Source organism: Protopterus annectens, chromosome 13.part0 (genome assembly GCF_019279795.1).
Source record: "Protopterus annectens isolate FY-2018-M chromosome 13.part0, PAN1.0, whole genome shotgun sequence".
NCBI lineage: Eukaryota > Metazoa > Chordata > Ceratodontiformes > Protopteridae > Protopterus > Protopterus annectens.
This window is the reverse complement of record NC_056747.1, coordinates 147,401,357-147,414,124: the sequence shown is the minus strand read 5'-3', so window position 1 is coordinate 147,414,124 and position 12,768 is coordinate 147,401,357. Positions and strand designations below refer to the sequence as shown.

Genomic DNA, 12,768 nt, shown 5'->3' with positions numbered 1-12,768 from the left:
TACAAAAATTGTTTGTCTTCTTCCATGTTATGTAAGGCTTTCTTGAAAGGCACTTTCCTCCTTAGACCTCCCACCCTGCCAAGTAAAAGATCCTTCTCCTCCCTGGGACTTGACAGTGGTACTGAATGATTTAAAGTATCGTTCTTGGAAAACTCTGTTTTTAGTTTCAATCACTTCTGCCAAAACGATTTCTGAAATACTCTTTCATGCATGACTCTGTACATTATTTTCCGTAAAGACAGGATTGCTTTATGAACTTAACACTTCCTTTTTACTTAGTGATTTCTGAATCGGACATGAACCAATCTGTTCATTTACTGGTTTTCTTTCCAGATTTGTAAACAAAGGAGAATACGTGCTATATCTTCTGGATGTGCCCAGGCAGTTACATAATTATTTAGACAGAACTTAAAAAAAAGTCTTCTTAACCTCTTAGTAGTGTTATACTTCTCCCTTCATGTCACTATGTCATATAAGAAAAGTAGTGTTGGTTTCAATGTACGGAATGCAGCCGTAAGTTACCACTTTCTGATGGCCATGATTTTTGTGTTTATTTCCTGAATGTTTCCCACCTTTCAGTGGATACTCCGTGTGGGATTTGTAGAATTTTTTCGACTAGGACTCTAAATGAAAGGAAGAATGAATTAATTCTAAAAGGCCTCCTTAAAACTCCTTTCTGCGAGGCTATCTCTGGGTCGGAGGGCTCACCCCCTCTTGCTAAACCTCATAAGCGTTCTTCCTCCTAGAGGTTGCTCACTTCATCTTCTGGAGATCGCAAGGAGTCCGACTCACAAAAAGGTAAAAATTTTGAGCCCAGCGCTGCTATCTGTGGTCCTTTCGGACCCAGTCTTGGCACCACCCTAGTTGATTCTCTCTCCAGCTATGTCTTTATTGCCACTAGCACCGGTGTTCCCGGTGCAGACACTTATGGCTCCGACGGTTTCATCGCAGCCCTTTTCGGCACCACTGACGGTGCAGACCCTCTTGGCACCGTCTCTGTAGGTCTCCGGCATCGTTGGTGCAGACTCCTTCGGCTCTGTCCTTGCTGATGCTGTCAAATTCAGGGATACTGCCCGTGCAGATGCCTTTGGCACAGACATGCTGCTAGGTGCAGACATTTTCGGCACCATTGTTACCAGTGCAGACACCTTACTCGACGGGACCGTATTCATCATTGCAGATATTTGCCACACCACCCTTCAAGGTGCAGACAACCTTGATGCCTATGACGCTGCCTTTGTCGGTGCAGATAACCTCGACATGATTCTCCTTGGTGCAGACATCCTTGGTTCCGGGCTCTGCATCACATGAACTCACAAGGACTAAGTACTCCCCTACTTGGATCTGTTTGTGGGAAATCAGTGCAACCTCTTTCTAGACGGGCCAGAATCTCCATCAGGTCTCTCTATTAGGTCCACCAGGAGCCTCACAGAACAGGATGTTTTGCGGCTTATCGATCAGTTGCTTGTGGCCAGGGTTCTCTCTCACTTATCTAAAGCTGCGCTCCCTCTTGCAGGTGGCCGTATTTCTCCACAGACTCCAACTTACACTCCTCCTTTGACTTCCAGGGAAGCATCTTCCTCCGACAGCAGCTTCCCTTTTTTCGACACCAACAGTGGACCTCACATTGTAGCCGGAGTCGTCCTTGTGGCCCTCGGTGCACTGGCACTGGGCCCTTCTCAGGCTTGTGGCTGTGCCATGGGGGTACGCATTCTTGGCATACTAATTTTTTTCATGGCACCCTCCAGAAATCCTCCTTCCTTCATGCTCCACAGTCCTCTTGAGACTCCTGGTCTGGGGGTCAGCTCGTCAGGGTGGGGTGTTACCCCAGTTCCGACATTGTTGTACTCTGTTCTTGGCTCCCATCCCTCTTCGGGTGGTCCGGTCTTCCAGGCCATGGAGAGGGCACTTGCCTCTGTGGACAAAATCTCCCTGTCAGAGTCCTTGTCCCCCTGTGTGCCGCAACTGTCAGAAGCCACAACTACCAGACCCCGGGCACAAGGGCCTCTGGTTTCTCCCCTCAGGTGACCCCCCCCTCCTCGCAGTCTTCCCCAGAGCTCCCCACTAAGGAAGTTCCTTGCAAGGCTTCATGCAAGGGGAAGCACATGGACTCCACTGAGGAGTATCTAACCAATGATACAGACTTTGATGATGTGGAAGAGTCCCCCATGGTCACCCTCCGATGATGTGTCCTGTGGTGACATCCTCGAGATCCTAAGACAGAGGGGGGGGGCCTGGAAGTCCTCCAACCCTTCCTCAGAGGAATCAGTATTCCTGCCAGCCTTTCGTGCCCGCCCCCTATTTCCTGGGTTACCCCACCGGCCAATGAGCTTGTCCAGCTCATCATCCAGCATGTATGGAAGTCTCCTGACACCTTGGAAACTATTCCTCGGAGGCCTGACCAGATTTTATCTCTCCCTGCTGAACATCCTCATTGGTTGTAAGGTCTTCCAGTAGATGCCATGGAGGTGGCGGCTGCAACTAAAAAAGATTTGGCAGAAGAGAGCCAGACTGTCCATCCGCCCAGCAAGGAGTCTCTGGCAATAGACAGACTTGGGGAAGCATGTGTTTGCTTCGTCAACCTTCGCAGTAAGGTCCTTGAATTAGGTGGCACACTTTACGAGGCTCCAGAGGGACCTTATCAACCAACTCCCTGAAACCTTGCCAGGAGCTGTTTCTGATGAGGTGCGTGACAACGTAGCTTCTCAGATAGCGACTCTGAAATCGATATTCAGTTCTTCCATGTGCCTCATTTCACACTCAATGGAAGGAGCGGCTAGAGCAGCAGGCGCAGGCATAGTCGCGAGACGTCATGCCTGGATGTGCCTTTGCGACTTTACCGTCTCCTTTAAGGCTTCCTTTATTAATGCCCCATCGAGGCCACTTCATTGTTTCGCCCTAAGGTTAAAGATACGCTGGCAAGGTGTGAACAAGATGGTAAGACCCTGTCTGCCGTTGGTGTCCCACACTCCACCCCTCAACGATTCTACTCCAGAAATCATAGGAGCGGGAAGATCTGGCACAAGAAATCTCAGGACCCTTTCTGTGATGCACGTGCCGAGTTCTCCCTTAAGGGCGAAACTCTAATGGAAGGCACCCTTTTGGGCCAGGGGAGGTCCACAAAACCGGGGTTCCAGAGATTCTTTCTCTGGACATCCCTGCCAGCGCTCCTGAAGCGTTGCCCAGGTTTTCACTTCTGGAAGCGGTCGGGGGTCATTTTTCCTTGTACCCCACAGCCTGGCGAACCATAACCACCGATTCTTGGGGTCAGCGGATAATATCCAGAGGCTACCGCATTCCCTTCTATCTCTGTCCCACTTCAGCATGAGACTTACACGACGACTCACCCAGTCAAAGGGAAGCAACAGCACACGAAATCCAAAAGCTGCTACAAAAAGTGTCATCCAAATGGTCCCCCCAGACCAGATAGCATCTGTTTTTTACTCTAGCTTCTTTTTAGTGCCAGAAGAGGCAGGGGACTGGAGACAGATTCTGGATCTCAGCACACTAAACAAAATTTAAAAGCAGAGAAATTCCGGATGGTCATGATTCAGTGTATCCTTCCTCTTCTGGAAGAAGATGATTGGATGTGCTCCGTAGATCTTCAAGATGTGTATTACCATATAAAAGTGGACAAGCGCTCAAGAAGATACCTTCGCTTCCGCATAGGAGCCAGTCACTACCAGTTTCGAGCACTGCCATTCGGTCTCTCTCCAGCCTCCAGAGTGTTCACCAAATACATGGCAGTGGTTATCGCCCACCTGCGACTTCAAGGATTCCAGGTGTTTCCATACCTATTGGACTGGCTCCTTACCCCCCCCCCCCACCAAGCGTCTACTAGCAAAAGCCCTAGACTACACACTTCTCACAGCTCAGCACTTGGGAATCGCTATAAACTGGGAGAAGTCCAACAAGACCCCGGCACAGCCTTTAGAATTCATCAGAGTTCTGTTGGACACGAGAATTGCACAGCATCACTTATGGATCACAGACTTCAAAGAATAAGACAGCAGGTTCAGCCGCTATACTGTCACCAGAAATCTTCTGCTCGGTCCATACCACAACTTTTGGGATTGATGGCAGCCTCGATCACCATTGTTCCTCTGGCCAGATTCCCCATGAGACTTTTTCAGTGGCTACTTCTCACTAGGTGGTACCCTCTACAACATCCTTTGTCTTTTCAGATAAGTGTAACTCAGAGATGCAAGCAAGATTTGCTCTGGTGGACGTCCCAAAATCCCCAACAATGGTCTCGTCCCTTCAGCCCCTATCAGCCAAAAGCCACGGTGACCCACAGATGCCTCCCTGATGAAGTGGGGGGGGGTGCTATGTCAGGGAAACTCGGTCCAAGGCATCTGGTCAGAGACAGAGGCTCATTTGCATGTCATTGTCCTGGAACTGAGTGGTGCTATTAGCGTTGCAAGCATTCCTCTCGATCCTTCCATTAGGGTCTATTGCAATCCAATCAGACATTATGTCAGTAGTCTGGTACAACAACAAGCAAGGGGGCACCAGATCTTACCCGTTATGCCAAGAGGTCTTGAGAATATGGCAGTGGGCGATAGCTTCCAACAGCTTTCTATTTGCAGCGCACATTCCGGAAGCTCCAACGTGATAGCGGACAAGTTGAGCAGGTGCATTCTACAACCTCACAAGTGGTCCCTCAATCCTGTCATAGTGGCAAAAATGTTCAACTGTGGGGCCCAGCCTTGCTGCGATCTATTTGCCTCCCCAATCAACTACAAGTGCAGCAACTACTTTGCCCTGATCTACCCTCGGGGACAGTCACCGAGAGACTGTTTAGTCTATGCTTGGCCCTCGGGTATGCTTTATGCCTATCCTCCTCTACCCCTCATCTCCCAATTTCCTAAGAAAGCACGGCAGTTGAAGAGCAAAGTGATCCTCATTGCTCCATATTGGCCTCGACAAGTTTGGTTCACTTTCCTCTGGCCTCACCTGCTAGATCGACCATGGATTCTCAATCCAACTCCAATGTTGATCTCCTAGCCACAGGGTCCAACTCACCCCAATCTAACAAACCTGAAGTTGACAGCTTGGTTTCTCCACTTCCAGTGATTGTCAGGCAGGATAACCTCTCCTCCCCAGTGCTCAGTATTCTTATTGCATCTCATAAGTCATCCACCAGCCTAATCTATCAGCAAATGGAAAAGGTTTACATTATGGGCGGCCAACAAACATTTGGACCCATTGTCAGCCCTCAGTTTTGGTGGTGTTAATTACTTTTCAGATCTTTTTCAGTCTGAGGTATCTGCCTCTACTATTCGTGTTCATTTAGCTGCCCTTTCTAATTTCAACATGGTTTTCCAGGACTCTTCACTCATGTCACACAAGACTCTATAAGACATTCTTCAAGGCGTTTTTCACCTAAAACCTCCCTTTAGAGAACCAGTACAACCTTGGGATTTGGCCCTGGTTCTGCAAGCCCTAACAGCTCCCCCCTTTGAACCTGCGTCTTCATGTGATTTTAAGTACCTCTCTTGGAACACTTTGTTTTGGTTGCAATCACATCAGCCAGACGTCTCTCAGAACTTCAAGCCTTATGCATCAAATGTCCCTACCTTATTTTCCTTAAGGATAGGGTCTCACTGAGAACTAATTCTTCCTTTTTACCGAAAGTGGTGTCAGAGTGGTGTAGCAACCAATCTATTGACCTCCCAGTATTTTTTCCTAATCATTCTAACAAGGGAGAGTTTTGCCTGCACTCCCTAGATGTTCACAGGCAAATCCGTTTTTATTTGAACAGAACAAAATCTACCTGTAAATCAGACTCAACTATTTCTGCCCTTTTCTGGTCCAAGACTAGGTCGTCCTGTCTCTAAAGTTACATTGGCGTCATAATTGAGAAATTGCATTACCTTCATCTACAGCAAGAATGACATCACCTTGCCTCGCAAAGTGAAAGCTCATTCTACAAGGTCTATGGCAACTTCAGCAGCTTTCCATGCTTGGGCTTCTCTCAATGACATTTGCTCAGCTGCGACTTGGGCCAAACCACATACTTTTATCCTTCATTACAAATTGGATTTGGCTTCCAGAGGAAGAGCTTCTTTTGGTTCCATGGTGCTCAGGAATGTCCTTCCATGAGGGCCACCCAGAGATACAGGTAGCTGGGGGACTCTGTCCCATCAGTAAGGAATAAACAAAAATTAACATCATCAGATAAAGAAGTCATGTCTTATTAATGTTCCATCTGTGTTGTTGATCTTCATTCATTCATTACTTCCCACCCTCCGTCCCTCTCCAGAGGTTCCTTGTGTTTTTCACATGTTCCTTTTCCATTATTGTAGGTCTGTTATGACCAGAGGTAGCCTCTACTTTTTGTCTATCAACTTGCAAACTCGATCTGAGGTAATAGGGAGCAGAACATTGTGGGTAGGATCTTGGCTCGAGAGTTTTTGGCTGATGCAAGCTTGGTATAAGACCGGCTTTGTTCCAAGGACGGAACCGATAACCCATCAGTAATGAATGAATGAATGAAGATCAACAACACATGGAACATTATGGTAAGACATAACTTCTTTTTCATACAGTTTGTCAGTGGAATACATACAGTAAAGCATGAGGAGACATCAATGATGTAGTAGTAATCAAAAAAATGACAAGGTATGGCAATTAATATTTGCAAAAGTATAGTCTGTTATGCTATGAAATGCAAAAAAAGTATTAAAAAAAAAAAATTAAAGTCCCATCCCTCAAGAATAGGAAGAGAGCAGGTGTTGAATGTTACAGATAATATGGTGAGTGGTTAGTATATATCTGAATTATCTGTTTAGATCATGCAGGTGAGATGCATGGGCATAGCCATGAATTAATGAATACAGTTTTGAGAGAGGACTTAAATACTGATTTGAATTTGGAATAGAGTTCTATAGTTTGTGTATGCAGTGTGAGTATAGACTTTGTCTCCTGTTTTATTTTTTTGGTTTATAGATTTCAAGCAGTTTTTGTCTTGAGAATGTAGAGGGCCATTTGGGAAATAGAGATGAAGTACTGAAAAGACAGAAGACTAGGTAGAGGGGTTGTCTAGTATTCAATGGATTAGAAGCAGTTGTGTATGGGCTAAGTGGTGTGGGAGAGCTAACAAGCTGAGAGCATGTAATGTAGAGCAATTGTAAGTGTTTTGTGGTAGGTTAGCTTCAAAACTATCTTTAATATAACATTGCTCCAGTTGTGATTTAAGAATAGAGGTCTGGGTGTTAGAATAGGTGAGTTGTGGAGAAGAGACGGCAAATGATAGAGTAAGGGTGATTCTATTAGAAAGCATAAAGAATGTTTTTCTCAGTATAGCAGACCTAGATTTTTGAGTTTTTTTGTACAGTTTTATTATGTGAAGATCAAACTTTAAGTTGTCATCAGTGATGACTTCAAGCAGTTTAGTATGGGTAATTACTTCAGTAGCTGTATTCTGTTTTAGAGAGGTAATGTGGAAGCATGGACCTAGGAAAAAAATAGTAGTATTTTAGTATTTTGGAGATTAAGTAAAAGTTGGTTTTGATGTAGCAACAATTCAATCGAGTTGAAAGCAACATTTGTCTTTGGTGGTTGTTGTAATGCCTTGTCAAATGAGCAGATGAGAAATGAAGTCATCTGCGTACTGAACAAGGCAACCTTGCTGAGAGGCGGTATATAGGTTAATGATGAAAGTGTTAGACCAGTGGAATGAGAAGAGAGCCTTGAGGAACACCTGTTTTAACTAGGAGTAAAAGAGAGAGAGAAGCAAGCTATTTGACATACTGATGTTTCAGAGAACCATAGAAGCGTTGGCTTGGAAAGGCCTAGAGCAGAGATTTGAGTTAGAAGTTTCTCATGTGACACCATATCAAAGGCTTTTGAGAGCTCTAGAAAAACAGAATAGGTATATTTCTTTGGTCTCTAGCCTTACTAATGGTGCCGAAAACATTGAGGAGAGCTGTACTGGTGCAATGGGCTGATTGGAAACCATGTTGTGTTGGGGTTAGGAGATCATTTTATAAGAGTTACTGAAAGACTTCCTTATGAATACACTTTTCAAGAATCTTATAAAGGGGGGAAAAGATGGCAATTTGCTTAAAGTTAGAGATTTCAGAAGAGTTACCTTCTTTATGATGGAGAAATAATAAAATTTTTCCAAAGAGCAGTGGTATAGGATTCTTACCTATCTGTTTTGAGACTGGGTATGCAACAGAGGCTGTGTATTAGCAGCTTCTTTGTAGCTCTCCCAATGTGAAAACAGAAACAAAGCAGAGAAAGCTAGTAGGCTTGTGTTTATGGGTAAATTTCAATAACTGGTTAGTAAGTACACTGCCTGGATGCCAGGAATAAAGAAATGCAGAAAACCTGGAACAATCAGCTACACAAAGTGGGATAGAAACAGTAACTGGCTAGTTTGTGCACTGCCTGTATGCCAGGAATAAAGAAATACAGAAAACATGGAAAAAATCAACTACAAAAAGTGAGGAAGAAACACTGACTGGGGAGAGTTCTGCAGCTGTTCAGCAAAAAGCAGTTGAAACTACAGACATGTCTTCAGTAAACTACAGGAAGATAGAAGATGACTGCATACAGACCTGGTTAAAATAAACAAAACACTGTTGGAGTATTTTAACACAAACAACAAAAGCTGGAAAAAATGGAAGAAGCTTTAAACAACTATTCAGATGAGAAGATAAAGCTGCAAAAATCAGAGGTCAAAACAAGAAAAGGATGACTGAATATGAGACTGCTCAGGAAGAGATGTTGCAAAAAGTAATAGAATTAGAGGACAACCTGAGATTTTCAGCTATACTAGAGAAGCTGGAAGAACAGACTACATTAATTTTATGAAAGCACAAATAAGCAACTGGATTGGTATTCCGCAGCAGGATTTGTTAGTTGAAAGAGCACATTGTGTGTATATTCTACACCTGGCCATAAGAAAGCAACCTAAACCTTTGATAGTAAAGATGAAATCCTACCAGCAGGAGTTGTTGAGTCTGACAAAATTGTGGCAGGACAAAGTACTAAAAGTGGGAGACAGCAGAGTGTTTGTGGAGAATGATTACACATTGTACACCAGACAGAAGAGGAACACATTTATTCCACTATTCAGGGAATGCCTGAGATGCAGGTATGAGATTCAAATAGCTATAGCCAGCTATCTTCAAGATATTCTTCCCTGGAGGGACAAAATCATTTTTGATGAGGTACATGGGGAAATAGAAAGGTTTGCCCAACAGACAGTGAGCTGTGAAATAGATATAGAGTCTGATTCCTGTTCTTCTGGTAATAAAGATCACAGACTGTACCTGTAAAACCTTTCCCACTGTTTCAACTGAAAATATTGGAGAGAAGGAAGAGAACACGAGTTAACTGTAAGAATCAAAAGTACATTGGAAATGAAGTAGTGCCAGGATTTCGGAGATGAGCAGTAATAAAACCAGTAACTTAATATGGGATTATAATGCAATAACTATATTTGTGAAATATGATAGAACAAGGAAATCTGGAAATATTGAACTTTTTCAGTTTCTTGGACTTGTGGGGGACTCTAAAGCATATGCTCTATTTCATGTCATTAATGTTCGGAAAAGTGCTTTGGAGGGGACAAGAGGAAAGAGAAAGTTAGCTCTAAGTAAAAATGTTTTCCCCTTAAATAGTACCAATTTTGTGTTGTGGTTTTCTTTACATGCAATAAAGTTTTTTCAGTTACTTTTAAGTGTAATGGAGATTGTAAACAGGTATTGCTGCTGTTTTTTTTTCTCCCTTTCTTCTTCTTTGGTTTTAAGAAATGTAGGCACTGCAATGCATAAAACAAGCCTGGTTGAAAAGCATAATAAAAGAGAGATTAATGTGCTTTTTCTCATTTATGCATGGGAAAACGACTACATTGAGGACCTTGGATTGATTTATCGACGAGTTTTAAGACAGAGCAAGTAAATGAAAAAAAACATTGATTATTATGAGGCTTTTTTTTCTACCAAATACATAAAAGCTCAGTAGCAATTCTGCAGCTGGTCTTCATTTTTCCATGGAAACAATCAAAGAGAATCTGACTGCCTATTTCTCATGTCTCAGTGGAGACAATCTGATAGAGAAACTGGCTACAGTCTGATGGCCGAGGACAAAAAATAGAACTTGGATAAGAGATAATGTTCTCAGAAAGCATTCAGGGGTTTTCCCAAAGTAGACAGTTTTCTTTGAAAGCATTCAGGGGCTTTCCCAAGGTAGTTAATGTTCTCTGAAAACATTCAGGGGTTTTCCTAGCTGGGAGAGATGTAAAGACAAGATAAAAAACAACCAGCACTTACTAGAAGCACAGGCTGCACCATGTATCTTAGCATGGATGACCTTTCATTTAGTTTAACTCAAGTCTGTGAGTGTGGCTGTCAGTTTGGGACTTTTGATCCTCTTAAGAGGTTAAAGCTTAAATATTTGAAGGTGTACATCATTTTATGTGTTAGTATTAAGTTAACAGGTTTTAGTCTTATTGTGGTGTGTGTGTGTTTTTTTTTTTGTTTTGTTTTTTTTTTTTTTTGAGGGCTTTCAGTAAAATAGAAAGTTTTATAAGATATGACATAGGCTCAAATGGATATGACAAGAAACAACTGTATAAAAGTTCAGCCTGTCAAACAGTGTATGTATGTAACACAAAAGCTGGACCTAGACATTTATCAAAAAAGGTGGTATACATAAAAGGTGGGAACAATAACTTTTTAATACAATGATGCTTTTTAAAATGTTTTAAATGTAAATAGTCTCACAGATAAATACAAACAAGAAAGAGTAGTGAACTATATTAAAAGAATGTAGAGTGCAAATAGCTATCACTATCCTTTCTCTATTCCTCCCTTCGCTACTATTATAACTCACTTAATTGCTCTGAATCGTACAATTACCCTCTGACGATAACCCTCGTGTTATGTAAGTTCATGCAAATGTTTTATTGTATATTTCTTTGCTATGTTTTTTCTTCAATGTTATAATATCACTTATTATATTGTACTGTGGAGCTTTATCTACATTTGCCTAACTGTTTTATTGTAAAATTTTCACTGTATTCATCTTCAATTTTGTAAATGTTCTTGTTTCTTGTCCTGTGGAGCTTTTCTCCATGGGCTTCCACTGAAAAAGGGATTTTGCTCAGATGGACTATCCCGGTTAACAAATGTCAAATAAATAAATAAATGTTACAGGAGATGCACTTAGAAAGAAGTGAACATGTGAATTTGAAAAAGAAAGGTTTTTCAGGATGGTTATTCAGAAGAATACCTGAAACAGAGTAAAAGAAGAGTACTTATATGAATTGCAAGAGGAGCTCCAATCGTGATAGAAGAAGATAAAAAAAGATGATTGTTAAATAAAAAATCAGAATTCAATACACAGGAGGTTCAGATTCAAAAGTTTACTAGTGCACACCAGGAGTCAAAAAACCATACAAGTACAGAATTTTGTCTGACATGATGCAGGAAGTACAGAATATTTTATAGTGTTTGCATTCAAGTTATGCCCACGTCAGTTAGTTAGTCACAAGGCATCTACATCACTTTTACTAACGGTATTATATTCATCTAATAATGCTGATGCAGTACATTTAAAAAAACTTTTCCTTTAGATACAATACGGCCTTGCTATCCAGCTGGCCAGTCATAATGTCTTTCTGTAAAGTTACTTCTTAAAGGTCTCATATCAGTTCGAATACAGTAGCAGATTCAGACTTTAAATTCACCTCTTTGTTCACTGTTTCACTTTCCCACCAGCTGTGTTCTTATCTTACAGGGACAAATTACTACATCAGGAAAGGAAGATTCAAGGACAAGTTATCTTATCAGGAAGAAGCGGAAGATTTACACATTTTAATTTCCTGACCCAGCAGATAATCACTTATGAAAAGCATAACATTAAGCTTGCTGAGCTGGCAGCTGCCAGGGTCAGGGGTAAAAGCACACTGCAGTTTCAGAAGCTGCTTGCATTTACTCATGAATTTATCCCTTCTGTTATATGATTAATAGAATAAAATGCATTATAAACTACCTTGCTTTTAAACTAGCATTTCACATATATTTAAATACATATTTTACTAACATTTTCCCCCTATTAATACTTTTTATTCTATTTTGAAGTATGCATAGTGTCATTTCATCTCCTAGCCTTTCCCACTCAGGATTTTCAGCTAGGTGAGTCATTTAATTTATACTTCAGAAAAAGTGTCATCTGAAATCAATCTTTCAATTTTAATATCTTGGTAGAAAGTTTCAGTAACAGATACATCAACAAAATCTTTGATTAATCTTTTCATGCAGGGAATTCCACAGCAAACACATGCTCCTATTAGGAGTATACCCACACAAATAGCAATTATAATGTTCATTAGGATGGAACCCCACCCCCCCAAACAGATTCTGGAAGAAGTCCGTCAGTGGGTTTGGGCCTGGTTCAGTCATGGCTGATACTTGCTGAATTACCTCTAGGTGATTATTTATCTCATGGCGATTGTCAGGGATGAAAGCACAGCATTCTTCTTTGATAAGCGCGCACGTACCACCTCTCGCCGCTAGGGTGAAGTCAAGAGCCATCCAATTTTGTAGCACAACAGTTCTCATTGCATTCAGTTCATCAGTCACCAATTCTAGGGCGGAAAAAGTTGCATTACTCATTACTTTGAGAAGTTTCGACAACTTCCTCAGCTCCCAGATCGATTTGACTGCTCCATAGGCTGGTAGTATTCCTGCCCAGGATATAACACTGTCACCCAAGTCCATATGAGTCAATTCACTTTTGTCTTTTACTGAA

The 12,768-nt window shown here is 42.1% G+C and overlaps 1 protein-coding gene across 1 annotated transcript in view; it reads left to right on the top strand.

Moving 5' to 3' along the window:
• The window catches only part of EPS15L1 (epidermal growth factor receptor pathway substrate 15 like 1), a 3,892,050-nt gene that overhangs the window by 975,423 nt on the left and 2,903,859 nt on the right, over positions 1-12,768 (top strand). The gene's annotated exons all lie outside the window — the stretch shown is intronic.